Source organism: Pan troglodytes, chromosome 7 (assembly GCF_028858775.2).
Source record: "Pan troglodytes isolate AG18354 chromosome 7, NHGRI_mPanTro3-v2.0_pri, whole genome shotgun sequence".
Taxonomy (NCBI): Eukaryota; Metazoa; Chordata; class Mammalia; order Primates; family Hominidae; genus Pan; species Pan troglodytes.
In genome coordinates this window covers 62,239,426-62,253,395 of record NC_072405.2, presented here as the reverse complement: position 1 = coordinate 62,253,395, position 13,970 = coordinate 62,239,426, and the positions used below count along the sequence as shown (strand labels likewise).

The 13,970-nt window shown below is 42.0% G+C and overlaps 1 long non-coding RNA gene across 1 annotated transcript; it reads left to right on the top strand.

Annotated features, from left to right (window-relative positions):
• Nucleotides 1-6,213: 6,213 nt before the first annotated feature.
• Nucleotides 6,214-12,983, top strand: LOC104007604 (uncharacterized). Its single transcript, XR_681867.4, has 3 exons — nucleotides 6,214-6,316; nucleotides 6,992-7,248; nucleotides 8,656-12,983. It is a non-coding gene; the product is annotated as an uncharacterized LOC104007604 (long non-coding RNA).
• The last annotated feature ends 987 nt before the right edge of the window (nucleotides 12,984-13,970 follow it).

The window sequence follows — 13,970 nt, the reverse complement described above, 5'->3', positions numbered from 1 at the left end:
GGATATATACCTAGAAGTGGGATTGCTGGATCATATTGTAGTTCTATTTTTAATTTTTGAGGAACCTCCATGTGGTTTCCCAAAAAGGCTAATTTGCATTCCCACTAACAGTATGCAAAGGTTCCCTTTTCTCCACATCCTCACCAACACTTGTTATCTTTTGTCTTTTTGATAATGGCCGTTCTAACTGGAGTGAGGTGATAGTGCCTTGTGGTTTCGTTTAGCATTTCCCTGATGATTAGTGATGCTGAGCATTTTTCCATATACCTGTTGGCCATTTGTATGTTTTCTTTTGATAAATAAAGACACAAAGCTGTAGTGATCACACTACCTGACTTCAAAATATACTACAAAGCTATAATTACCAAAACAGTATGATATTGGCATAAAATTAGACACATAGAACAAGGGAACAGAATAGAGAACTCAGAAATAAACCCATGCATCTATAGCCAACTGATTTTTGACAAAGGTGCCAAGAATGCACATTGAGAAAGGATAGTCTCTTCAATAAATGGTGCTGGGAAAATAGAATAGCCACATGAAAAAGAATGAAACTAGGATCCTATCTCTTACCATATACAAAAATCAACTCAAAATGAGTTAAAGACTTAAATGTAAGACCCAAATCTATAAAACTACTAGAAAACAACACAGGGAAAATGCTTTATGACATTGGACTGGGCAAGGATGCTTTGGATAAGACCTCAAAAGCACAAGCAATAAAAGCAAACATCGACAAATGGGACTACATCACACTAAAAACTTCTGTACAGCAAACAAAATAATCAAGAGTGAAGAGACAACCCACAGAATGAGAGAAAAATTTGTAAACAATGCATCTGACAAAGGTGTAATATCCAGAATATGTAAGATGATCCTGTTTTAAAAGGCAATATAGCAATAAGTTTCAAGATCTTTAAAAATAAACCTTCTAATTTTGTCACTCCATTTATAGGAGTCTAGTTTAATTAAATCCTAAGTGATGCTCACAGAGATTCATGTAACTATTCAGGGAATAGCTAGTCCAATATAGATTGGAAAAAAAACTCTAAATGATTAATGAGATAATTAATACATCAGTCAGACATATTTATATTTAAGGCTACTATGCTGACATTGGAAATCAATTTGTTTAAGAATTCTTAATTATACAAGACAACTTTTCAAGATATTTTAAGTAAAAAAAGCATAAAATAAATTATAATTTTGATTAGGTGAATTGATATGTGCTTGTATATGTATATTTGTAGAAATAACAAGTTTCTGCATTGTATTTAAAATTTGGGTCTACTAAGATCATAATTTACTTTAAAATCTTAAGTACAATAATACATTGTATTTAAAATTTGTATGTGCTATGATTACTAGTTACTTTTACTTATGAATCCTATGCTAGGAAGAAAGAAACCTCACAAATGGGTTTTCATAACTTTAAGAGAATCTATACATGTTCATACTGTGATTTGGGTCAACTAAAACAAGGCCAGTAAAGTCAAAGTTGAATTAAGTACTGCATGTTTCACAGGTGTCACAGTGAAACAGCAAAATAATGAACATAACTAATTCCATTTTTGTTTAAGGAGCTTTTACTCATCCCTGCACGTAGGCTAGGATAATTGAAGAGCACTGAGATAAAATACAGAAACAGCAATTACATAGTTTTTGAAGCTAACTCTGGGATTAAAGGGGAAGTATGTAAACGACTAACAATGTTCTGTTGAAGATTTATGGGCGCACTATGACCTGACCAAGGACAAAAAACTTCCCAGCCTCCTCGGACCGTCCCTGGAGCCCAGATGTCTGCAGTCATCGACTACCTTGCAATCCCAATTTCCTCCTCTTCCCCCTGCCTATAACATAAGAAGACCCTGAAATTGTACTGACTTCAGATGTTACTTTAGGACATTGGTCACCATCTTCTCAGTTTGCTGGCATGTCAAAATAAAGTTGCCTTCCTTGCTTTAACTTTTGTCTCTCAATTTTTGGCTGGTGCAGTGAGCAGAATGAGTTTGGACTCAGTTACATAGTAATTTTAAGTTGTAATAACCCTATATAATAAATACATAAAATTTCTCACAAACAAGTAGAACAGATATTATAGTCTCAAGATCAAGGGTTTTACAAAAACCATTTTGACTACAGTATAAACTCACAATGGTATTGATTGTAAATAATCACTCCATTTCATGGTGGAAAATACAAAATACACATGACTTCAAACAATCTTTGCTGGATTTGGCTCTTCGAACAATTTTTAGTGTCTTCAAAGGCTCTTCTCATGTTCTCCCAGGTTACCTCTTTTCTTTAATGGGTAGGTCAGTGCTTTGCACCCTCTCAGAGTTATAAAGCTCCACCGTAATTGCTCTCAGAGCTTGTGGCGTTGGGTTTTAATGATGATTTAAACAAGGGGTGTCCACTCTTTTGGCTTTCCTGGATCACATTGGAAGAAGAATTGTCTTGGGCCACCCATAAAATACACTAACACTAATGATAGCTGATGAGCTTTAAAAAAAATCACAAAAATATCTCATAATGTTTTAAGAAAGTTTACAAATCTGTGTTGGGCCACATTCAAAGCCATCCTGGGCCACAAGTGGCCCTCAGGCCGAGAGTTGGACAAGCTTGATTTAAACCAAGGCTGAACAAGTATTGGAGCTCACGTTTCCCTCTTTCTACACATCTACATTCCGTGAAATTTTACCAGCAAAATATATCTGGGATGTGGCCTCTTTGTGGCCACACCCACCCCTTTCTCCTGCCGGGTTTCTCTCCTGTTCCTCACGCTGGCCAGGAACCTTCTGAATCTGGGCTCCGTGCGGGCCACTCCCTGCCTGTCCTCCCCCAGGAAGCCTCCTCGGCTGAGAAGCGACTTTGGGCTGGCGGACCTGGCCCTGGCGCTTTCTTCAAGGCTGAAGAGCTTCCTTCCACGCTGTGGCCCGCGCCTCTCACGTCTCCCCTGGAATCGGCTGCCAGGCACCCTGGCCTCAGCGCTGGACTCCTCGGAGTCTGCTTCCTCCTCCCAGAGGCCTTCTCTGACCCGCATCTAACTGGTATTCCCTCGTTCTTCTTGTTCGCAGCAATGTCTCACGCCCTTCCTTCAGTAACTTGATGACTGTTTATGAGGTTTTTATTGTGGCTCTTTGCTTGCCTTGTGGCCTCCCCACGGCAAATCAGAGGAGGCCAGAGTCACTTCCCTGCACCCGGCTCCTCACGCGGTGTCTGGTAAGCAGTAGATGCTCAGTGTGTGTGTGAACAATGTGCACGTGGAGTGGACAGTAAACAGGCCCTGGCGAGGCCTTGGTAAAGCGTGTTCAACAACATTGGTCTCTGGCAGGTTGGATCAGGACTGATTTTAATTTCCTGTCTATACATTTCTGTATTGTGCAATTTTTCTCAGTGAGAATTAATTAATTTTGAGATCAGAGAAAAGCCTTAAAAAAAGAAAGGCCAAGGAAAGAATGGCCGCCTCCTGAGGTTTCAGTGAAGGGAGGACGGATTCCAGGATTCTGGGCACGTCGCTTGCAGAACCACAGAAAGGTCCGAATGGAGGTAGTACCCTTGCAGGCACATGGGCTCCTGGGTGATAGTGAGCGGAGGCTGAGCTGAGCTCTTTCGGTGCCCCAAGGCCCTTGGGCTCTGGAGAAGAATGGACAAATTCAGCTATGGCATAGCAGGGAGTTTGAGCGACGAAAAGTAAGAGGCACTTTGGGGTTAAATCAGCCTTTTAAAAAAGTAGTCAAGAGGTAGGGAATGAGTTGCTTGATTTCTTCAAGAGTGCACGCAAGGAGGGCCTGGGAGGCAGTGCCAGGGTCTGGTGGGATGCCTCCTGATAAAGGGTGGTGATTTACATTGGAGCCGTGGTTCATACTGCTAAACCCTTTTTGGAGGTTCAGTTTTTCCATCTATAAAATGGTGTTAATAGTGCCTATTTGGCAGCTTTGATAGGAAGATGAAATGAGATCGTGTATTTTAGTTAGGCGCTTATTACAGGTCCTGATGCATAGTCAGTGCTCACTTACTCCAGTAACCAGGACCAAATTCTGTTGGGTCATCTCCCTACAAGAGAGAGGCTTCCCAGGATGAGAAGGCACTCCAAAATTGTGCTGTACAATTCAAGTTAGAATCCAGTTTGGGAGCCATTGCCTTGAAGCACTCACCGGCCTGTAATTGTCCATACTTTCCTCTTGCCCTAAATTTTCAAAAGGAGTGGTTGTTTTCCAAGTTACCTGCCAATATCCGCTTTTTGAATACCCCTCAGCAATTACCATTGCTATGCTAATTTAGGTGAAAAAACACAAAAGAATTCTTTTTAAAATTTCCATTAATGCAAATGGGTTTCTGGAAGTGAATATCGTGGCCTTGTTTTGGTCACTGATTTGTGGGTGGACATTGTGAAATGTCATTTCCAATAGCAGGTTTGTTTTGTTCTGGAACTTTGACCCACAAGTGAAGCCTCTGCAATTCCTTTCAGTGAGAGAGACAATGGCATGACACTCTGTGCTCTTGCTTTCTTGCTTTTATGTGCACATCCGGACAAGTTGAAAGCTGAGTGGAAAGCAGCACTTTCTTACAATTTTCAAAGGTACATTGAAGATAAACATCATTTGAATTGTTAAGTCAATCTTTACAGTAGAGGAAGAAAAATTGTGAGCAGCACAGATAGAAAACTGGGGCAAACCAATGTAAGAAATGGTCTGGCTGAGTCATGTTCCTGTTCCCGTCAGATTTTCCTGTGAAAGACATGAGGACAGACGAAGGCAGAGGTAAAGATGGCAGGTTCTTGGCCGAATCACTTGTTCTGGCTTGAGATTCTTAGCTAATGCTCTACTTCATAAGCAAACAACTCACAGAGACAAATTATGAGTCAGCACATGAAATAATTTCTAACAACAAAATAAAATACAGCCCACCACACCCATCCTCAGTGCTGTAGAGTGTTTATGGGGCATCTCTGGTATCTTTGAGGTTGTCTCATTCACTCCTTTAGTGAGCACAGATGACCCCAGGGCAGTGGTGGGGAGGGCCGGGATATGGACAAGGTGCCACAATAATCAAGGGATTAGGTAAAGCTGGTGTGTGTGTCTTTGCAGGGGAGTGGGCATAGGGGATAACAGAAATCATAAAGCCAGGAAGTGGTATCTAAATGGGTCTTTAAAGTGTTAGGGAAACATGTCCAGGAAATTCAGCTTTTGAGGCCAAGAGACTGAGAATTAGGGAGGAGAAAGGGGACACCTGGGGTGGGGCATGGGCCCTGGAGGCTGCTGTGGGATCTGGGTGAGTGGGATGGCTGTGCTCAAAAGGCCAGGATGGGGCCAGCAGTCCTTCCCAGGTCACAGCAGCTGGAATACAAAACATTCTGCACGCTCAGGACCAGGGTCTTTCTGGGTAGCCAAGGGAGGGAGGCTCAGCTAGATGTGCTTCACTTGCTTTGTGTGAGGGATTCCTCACTGTACCCACTCAGAAACCCTCAGGAGCATGCACAAAAGTGAGCCCTGAGATCCTGGGCCTCTTCAGACAGCTTAATATCCCTAAAGTCCTGTGACTCACAGCCCTGCAGGTGGCCAGCATTTGCCGAGAGAGGACCATCTTCCCGCCCTCCCCCTCACCTGCATCACCACACTCTGTGGTGTGGTCAGAGGCTGGGCTAGGGAGACAGAGGGCATGGGCACAAGTCCTGGCTCTGCCCCTCGCTCACCATCTCTGAGGCCTTAGACAAGCAACTTGACCTCTCTGTGCCACTGTTTCTGTTTCCGTAAAATGGTGATAACAAGAGTACCTAACTGGTAGGCTGTTTTAGGAATGTGTGAGATATGGCCTTAGGATAGAGCTCAGCACATCATAAGCTGTAGATGTTTTAAATACATCCCATCCATTAGTGCCTAATGTCCCCGCCAGTTTTTGGATTGAAGTATAACCAAACAGACAACATCATCAATACCAGCTGGCACTTCCAGCGCAGAAGAAATGTGAGCGTCCTGGGCGGAAAATCTGAGTTTCACCGGGAGATAAAGCTATGTTCTTTTTTCATATAGCCCCAGAATCCAGTGCTGTGTTTCCAGCAGCCGTTTTATTCCCTCCCCTTTCTGTGTGTCTCTAGCCCATTTCCAATGGGTAATCTGTCTGGATGATCTGAAGATCTCAGGGGACCGATCCGCCCCTTCCGCCCGTGATAATTTTCTCTAATTGCTTTGTCCTGTTTTGAGTCTGTGCTGCTAAGCAACACGCGCTGAGCGCTTTCTCTTTCTGATTCTTCCTTTTCTCTATCCAGCTCGGTAGGCGTGCCCTTTGAACCAGACATACACAGCAAACAAAGGTAAATGACAAAGGAGGAGAGAGCCAGCCAAGGGGAGCGAAAGGCCCCAGCCCCACACCGTGCAGAGCCTCGCGCTGCAGAGAGTGCAGGCGGCGCCCACAGAGCGAGGATGGGGGGTGGGGGGACGGTCCCAGCTCTGCGGAGGGGAGGCCGGGTGGGAGCTGCGTCCCCAGCAGCTGCGCTGCCGCCTAGGCAATTGGGGGCTACCCTAGCCTTCCCAGATCAGCCTTTGGCCTCGTCTTCTCTGAGGGTCTCCTTTCCTTCCCCCTGCCTTGATGAGAGAGAGAGGGAGGACGGCAAGCGCCTTGCTGGTGTGGCCCCGAGCCCAGAAGTCCCGAAAATTTGCCTGGTAGGATGTGCGGGGAAGGATCCTTTGATGAGTTTGTGGAAAAGGTTTTCAGCCCAGAAACTGTTGTGGCCTTAACACAGATGAAAGCTGTAAGGCAACCATTTTATTTCGGATTCTGCACAAACTGCCGCAGCCGTGGCGGACCCCCGAGGCTGAGCCTGCCTCAGTCTATCCTCACTGCGCGCGTCTCCGACGCGGCAGGGCGGTCTGTAGGGCGCACCTTGGCTCTGCCCCTCCTTCTGCAGCACCCATGGGATCGCCTTCTCTGTCGGAAGAGACCGATAGTGTTTACGACTGTTCTAATATTTGTTTTCTCAAACGCACAGAGCCGACCGAGGGCAGGAGCCCCCACAGGCGCTTGCGCACAGCGTGCGGGGTAATCAGTCAGATGGGTTTGCTTTTCCTCTCCGCGGGTTCAACCTCATTCATGGAGCACGACCCGACCCCTCTCACTTGGTCAGCAAAACAAGAGGCCAGGATGTCTGCTGACAAGGGAGCCAAGCAGAAGACACTAGTGTTTTCTGCCTTGCTAATGATGTAGCCAAAGTGCTAGGAGCCAACACAATCCCTTCACCAGCATGAGGTCTGTGTCTCTCTGTGTCTCTCTTTGCTTTTGAACCTTAAACATTTTTGTTTATCAAATATTTAATACCTACTAAAACACATTTGCATATATAAAGATATAAATAATACTGTAGTCCTCATCATCACCAAATGAACACCTGGACACTTCCCTCCATCCCCACCTGTTTAAGGAAAAGCTCATGTTAGGCCCTCCCAGGCTCCCTGGCCCCTCTGTAATCCCTGCCCCTCCCTCATCTTTCCAGTAACCACTGTCTGTTGCCAGGCTGGAGTGCAGTGGCGCCATCTCAGCTCACTGCAACCTCTGCCTCTTGGGTTCAAGCGATTCTTCTGCGTCAGCGTCCCGAGTAGCTGGGACTACAGGAGCGTGCCACCACGCCCACCTCATTTTTTGTATTTTTAGTAGACATGGGGTTTCGCTGTGTTAGCCAGGATGGTCTCGATCTCCTGACCTCGTGATCCACCCGCCTCGGCCTCCCAAAGTGTTGGGATTACAGGCGTGAGCCACCGCGCCTGGGCTTTGCTTTTCTTTATGGTTTACTTCAGGTCTGTTATTAATTAATATATTATTCAATTTTACATACCTTTAACTTTTATATAAATAGAATCACACTAAGTATTTTTCTGCAACCTGTTTTCCAAAATATCAATATTATCTTCCAAAAGTCTATCCATGTTGATGAGTATACCTGAGTTCCTTCCTTTTTTTAACCTCATCTATGGAATGAGTATGCCAGCATTTACTCATCTGTTCTCCTATTGGTAGTTATTGGGTTTAGCTCTATTTTCTTGTTCCTCCAACCAGTGTAGGTCTGGCCAAACTTGCAGAACTCCTGTGCAGAGGGCAGCAGTTCTTAAACTTTTTGTTCTCAGGACATTATTATTATTATTATTATTATTATTATTGAGACAGAGTCTTGCTCTGCATCCAGGCTGGAGTGCAGCGGCTCGATCTTGGCACTCTGCAACCTTCACCTCTGTGGCTCAAGGGATTCTCCCACCTAAGCCTCCTGAGTAGCTGGGAGTATAGCTGCCACCATGCCTGGCTAATTTTTTTATTTTTTGTAAAGACAGGTTATCACCATGTTGCCCAGGCTTGTCTCAAGCTCCGGGGGTCAAGTGATCTGCCTGCCTAGGCCTAGCAAACTGCTGAGATTATAGGTATGAGCTGCCACGCCTGGCCTCCCAGGACTCTTTGATGCTCTTTAAAATTATTGACAAAAGGACTTTTGTTTATGTGGGTTACATCTGTCAACACTTGCTGTATGGAAAACTAACAGTGAATGATTGTTAAAATATTCATTAATTCATTACAAACAAAAATTGCATGTGATCAGAAATAACATTTTAATGAAGAGATATTTCTCAAAACAAAAAATGAGAAGAGTGCTATTGTTTTATATTTTAGCAAATCTTTCGAATGTCTGTCTTAATAGAAGATGGCCAGATTCTCATATCCACTTCTGCATTGGGTCTGCTGCAATTGGTTGTTTTGGCTGACATATATGAAGAAAATCCAGCTTCATGCAGATATATAGTTGGAAAGAGAGAAACATCTTAATAACCTTTTTAGAGAATTGTGGATATTCTTTGAAACTACATCAAAACTGGATAAGAGATTGTTTCCTAAAGGTTCATTCTAATGAAGAATCTGAAACATTTCAATAAATGTTTTGCATTCTGTTACATTAAAATCCATAGCTCTTTGAGTGGATCTCATACTCAAGCATGATTTTCATGCATTGGTCATTTGAAAAATAATAGCTCACTGAGTTATGTGAGTCTTCTAAATGTTGACACATTTCCTTAGCAATACAAAAATATATTACATTAATTAACATCACCTCCAATCTCATTAGAGAACTCTTTTAAGTCTTTGGGAATTTTGAAGCCTTCATAGTAGCAGTCGCAAGTTTTCTAAAATTCTAATTTTTGCTTGAAAGCTCAAATTCTGCATGTTGGTAACCAGAAAAAAAAAAAGCTCAAGTTTTTAAATTATTTACAACAAATATGACAGGTTTTTTTGTTTGTTTGCTTGTTTTTGTTTTTAGACAGAGTTTTGCTCTTCTCGCCCAGGCTGGAGTGTAATGGCGTGATCTCAACTCACTGCAACCTCTGCTTCCCAGGTTCAAGCAATTCTTCTGCCTCAGCCTCCTGAGTAGCTGGCATTACAGGTGCACGCCACCATGCCCAGCTAATTTTTGTGTTTTTAACAGAGACGGGGTTTCACCATGTTGATCAGGCTGATCTCGAACTCTTGATCTCAGGTGATCCACCTGTCTCGGCCTCCTCCCAAAGTACTGGGATTTCAGGCATGAGCCACTGTGCCTGGCCACCATTTTTTTTTTTTTTTTTAAAGGGATGAGCTCGCTGGGTGGTTTTTAAAAAGATGCCAGTCATTCTTTCGATTAAAATGAAAAAATGAAAAAACAGTTAGTTTAAAAAAAAAAAAACCTAGTTCAGTTCACAGCTCAAAGAGTTGCTCAGAGAATTTTCCTCAATATAATCACTGTGCACACACAGGTGCCCTGTACTTCCTATTTAGTCACACAGAATATTAAAAAGACATGTAATCAGGCCCTAGATTTTGTAAAATCAATTCAGTTTCAATTTCACTGGGGTGAAATGGTTAAGTGAAACTGGGTGTTTATTTTTTAGCTGCAAATGCTTGGTGGTGGTGGCCACATGACTGCTAGTGTGGTTTGGTGCCATGGCCTTGGGTCACGCTAAGCACCAGCAGTTTTACCCACCATGGCTTTTGCACCATCAGTGCAAATGTCAGCACAATGTAAAAAGCAAATAATGTACTAGTATTATCATGAAAATAGTTTTGACCTGGTAGACCTCTCAAAAAATATCTCTAGGGGCCCCCAGAGTTTTGTAGAACACACTTTGACAACCATTACTCTAGGGTACAAACTTAGAAATGGAACTGCTGAATTGTAGGTTGTGTTTATGTTTAACTTCCAAAATACTGCCAAATTGTTTTCCAAAATGAATGTACCAATTTATACTTAAACCACCAGTGTATGAATTCTGGTTTCTTTGTCTTGCCTAAACTTGGTACAGCCACATATCTCTTCTTTTTTAAAAAATTCATTATTATTATTTGTTTTGAGACGGAGTCTTGTTCTGTCACCCAGGCTGGAGTACAATAGCGAAATCTTGGCTCACTACAACTTCTGCCTCCCGAGTTCAAGTGATTCTCCTGCCTCAGCCTCCCGAGTGGCTGGGATTACAGGCACATACCACCACCTGGCTAATTTTTTTATATTTTTGGTAGAGACGGGGTTTCACCATGTTGGCCAGGCTCATCTCAAACTCCTGACCTCAAGTGATCTGCCCCCATTGGCCTCCCAAAGTGCTGGGATTACAGGTGTGAGCCACCGTACCTGGCCACATATCTCTTCTTAAATTTGTGCTGTTCTAACTGGTATACTGAAGAATACATTTAGTGTTGATTCATTAATTGCTTATTTATGATAAAAATTTAAACCTTATTGACATACATTAAAAAAACCTCAATAAATGGAGATAACATGTTAATTTTTAAATTGTGCTCTTATAGATGAACGAGCTTACTAAAATACCAGAACTTTCTATTACTTATTCTTTACAACAATCTTATGAAGTAGTTACTATAGTTTCACACCTGAGAACTGAGGCGTGGGAGGGGTAAGAATCTCATTCAGGGTCCCACAGCTTGCTGGGAAGGTAAGCCACCACTACACCACCCTCATGGACTCAGGCACCACACACATTCAACCAGGCAGGGGTTTAGGAAGAAAAAGGGAAAATACGAGAAGACACAACATTTATTTTTTATATAAGGCTGTCACTGGGCCAGGTATGGTGGTTTATGCCTGCGATCCCAGCACTTTGGGAGGCTGAGGCTGATGGATCACTTGAGGTCAGGAGTTCGAGACCAGCCTGACAACATGGTGAAACCCCATCTCTACTAAAAATACAAAAATTAGCTGGGTTTGGTGGTGGGCACCTGTAATCCTAGCTACTTGGGAGGCTGAGGCAGGAGAATTGCTTGAACCCAGGAGGCAGAGGTTGCAGTGAGGCAAGATCACGCCGTTGCACTCCAGCCTGGGTGAAAGAGGGAAACTCCGTCTCAAAAAAAAAAAAAAAATGCTGTCATTGATTTCTTATGGAATTTTGGCTGGGATTTATTTTTATGTAGGCTTTCAAATTGTTACAAATCTTTCTGACTTATTTAATGCCAACAGTATTTTATCTGCTATAGAGTACTTCAGGAAGAAGACTGATTTATTCCTTGAAAAAGTGGCAGTGATACCATAATTTCAAATTCATTTCAGCTGTTTTCTTACTCCCTTAGTACAGATGCTCCTCAACTTATGGTTAAGTTACATCACAATAAATCCATCCTACATTATCATAGGTCGAAAATACACTTAACACACCTAACCTACTGAACATCATAGCTTATCCTAGCCTACCTTATGTGCTCAGAACACTTACATTAGCTCACACTGGGCAGAATCATCTAATGCAAAGCCTATTTCATGATAAAGTGTTAAATAGCTCATGTAATTTATCGAATGCTGTACTGAAAGTGAAAAATAGAATGGTTGTATGGGTACTCTACTTAATGTGTATCGCTTTTGCGCCACTGTAAAGTCAGACCATTTTAAGTTGGGGTCTGTGTGTAGCAGACATCAGAAGTGGTGGTGTTCGTTCCCATCCCTTGGTGGCTGAGTAAGCATAGCTTGTGGTGTGTGGAAAATCGCTCAGGTACACTACCAGGCAGGTTGTTCTGTTCTACACACAGAACAGATGGGCTCATGGACCCAATTAAAATGCTTGAATCATATTTTTAACTTAATTGAAATCACACAGTGAGAAGCAAAGGAGAAGAGAAGGGCCGGTTAACACACTTGGTTGAGGTGCAGTAAGAGGGAAAGATTCCCGTCTGAATCTTGGGGCACTCAATGTCAGATCACCTGAGACCCGAATGGGTGTCATTCGTGGGTGGCCAAATGAAGACTCATGAATATTAAGTACTCGTGTATCTTTAGCATATCCCAAATACCTAGTGTCTCTTCTACACTTTTTACATTATGACTATTTAGTACCCAAGTGGTGCCTCATGATTATTAGATATATTTTTATCCTTCCTTCTGTCTATGTTTAGCACACATGGTCTACTGATTAACTGCTAATCTTGTGCTTAACACATCTTATGAGTTCTGTTTATGTTCAACAATATTTTTGCTTTCCAGTTTCTTATCCATTTAAAACATCTTAAAAAGTTATGCTTATGTTTGACAAACTACACATTTATTAATCTGATAGGCTGAATATTCTCAATGCAAATGCATGTTATAGTTTGGAAAATGGCCATTTCAGGAAACATTATTTCTGTCTGTTTTAAACAAAAGCAACATATTTGTGTAATTAAGGTAGCTAACAGTTGTAGCTAAGAATTGGGCATTTTTATGAAGTCTATATTATCTTACTGTTTTAATCACCTAAAATTGTACTGTCTAATAGGTAGCCTCTGGCTACATGTGGCTACTGGGTACTGGGACCTTGGCTGGTCCATTAAGTTCACATTGAGATGTGCTGCAAATGTAAAATATGTACCAATTTCAAGGTTTAGTATGAGAAAAGCAAAATGTCTTACTAACACTTTGTATATTGATTACATATTGAAATGATGTTTTGGTTATATTGATTACTTAAATTATTAAAAATAATTTTACCTGCTTCTTTTTGCTTTTTAAAATGTGGCTACTGGAAAATTTCATTATACATGTGGTTTGTACTATGTTTGTACTGGAAAATGCTCATCTAGAAAATAGTGCCATCTAATTGCTTATTGGGTTTTGAAATGCACCCATTATAATGGATTCAAAAATCCTTCCTGTTTAAGGAAACAGGAAGTCTTTCTTAGCTTTTTGAGAGGTTTAAATTGTTTGTTCACAGATGGACATTTTTTGTGTAAAAATTAGTTCTATATTTTGATATTATAAGCCACTAAGACCTCTTTTTAAGATGAAAGGGTCTGTTCTCTCATTCCAAATCCGTCGATATTTTTCCTTCTCCCTAACTTGCTCAGTATAGATAAAATGTAAATGCTTCCTTTGGTAGCGTTTATTCATACGTATGGTATAACATTGTTTTTCGTGGCCACTCAGAAGATACAGTGAACATTGCCAATTAAGTCTGTGAAGCTGCTCCACACTGGATACGGAGAGCACAGTGTGAAGGAGAGGGGTCTTCCACATGGGCTGCCCTTTGCCTTTACCTTACTGTGTAAGCAGCTTTCTTCCCCATTCCTCTGGAGAGGCTAACAGGAAGCAGAGTGGAAACCAGCATTCCAAGAGACGGTGGGAGGCAGGCAGCCAAGACATGAATGGTGGTGGATAAGTCATTTGGATGCTTTTAGGTTGCCTTTTAGTTTTCAAGACTATAGTATTCCAATAATATACAGTGATTTCTAACCAGGGGAGGTGAGAGGAAGTGTGCGTAAAATATTTGTTTATTAAAGGAATAATAGGTTTAAAAACCTCAAAGTACACTCATGAGGATGACCTTGTAGGTGATATCTATCCCTATTTGTTTTTCAGTATCTAAGTGTTAAAAGGAATCATGTTAAAGCTACCTTAAGCCCTCTTATGCAAAAAGCCATATAAAGACCTCTGGTAGCTCACAGTGGGTGCAGACAGTCCTACTGAGAGCTCTCAGCAAGTA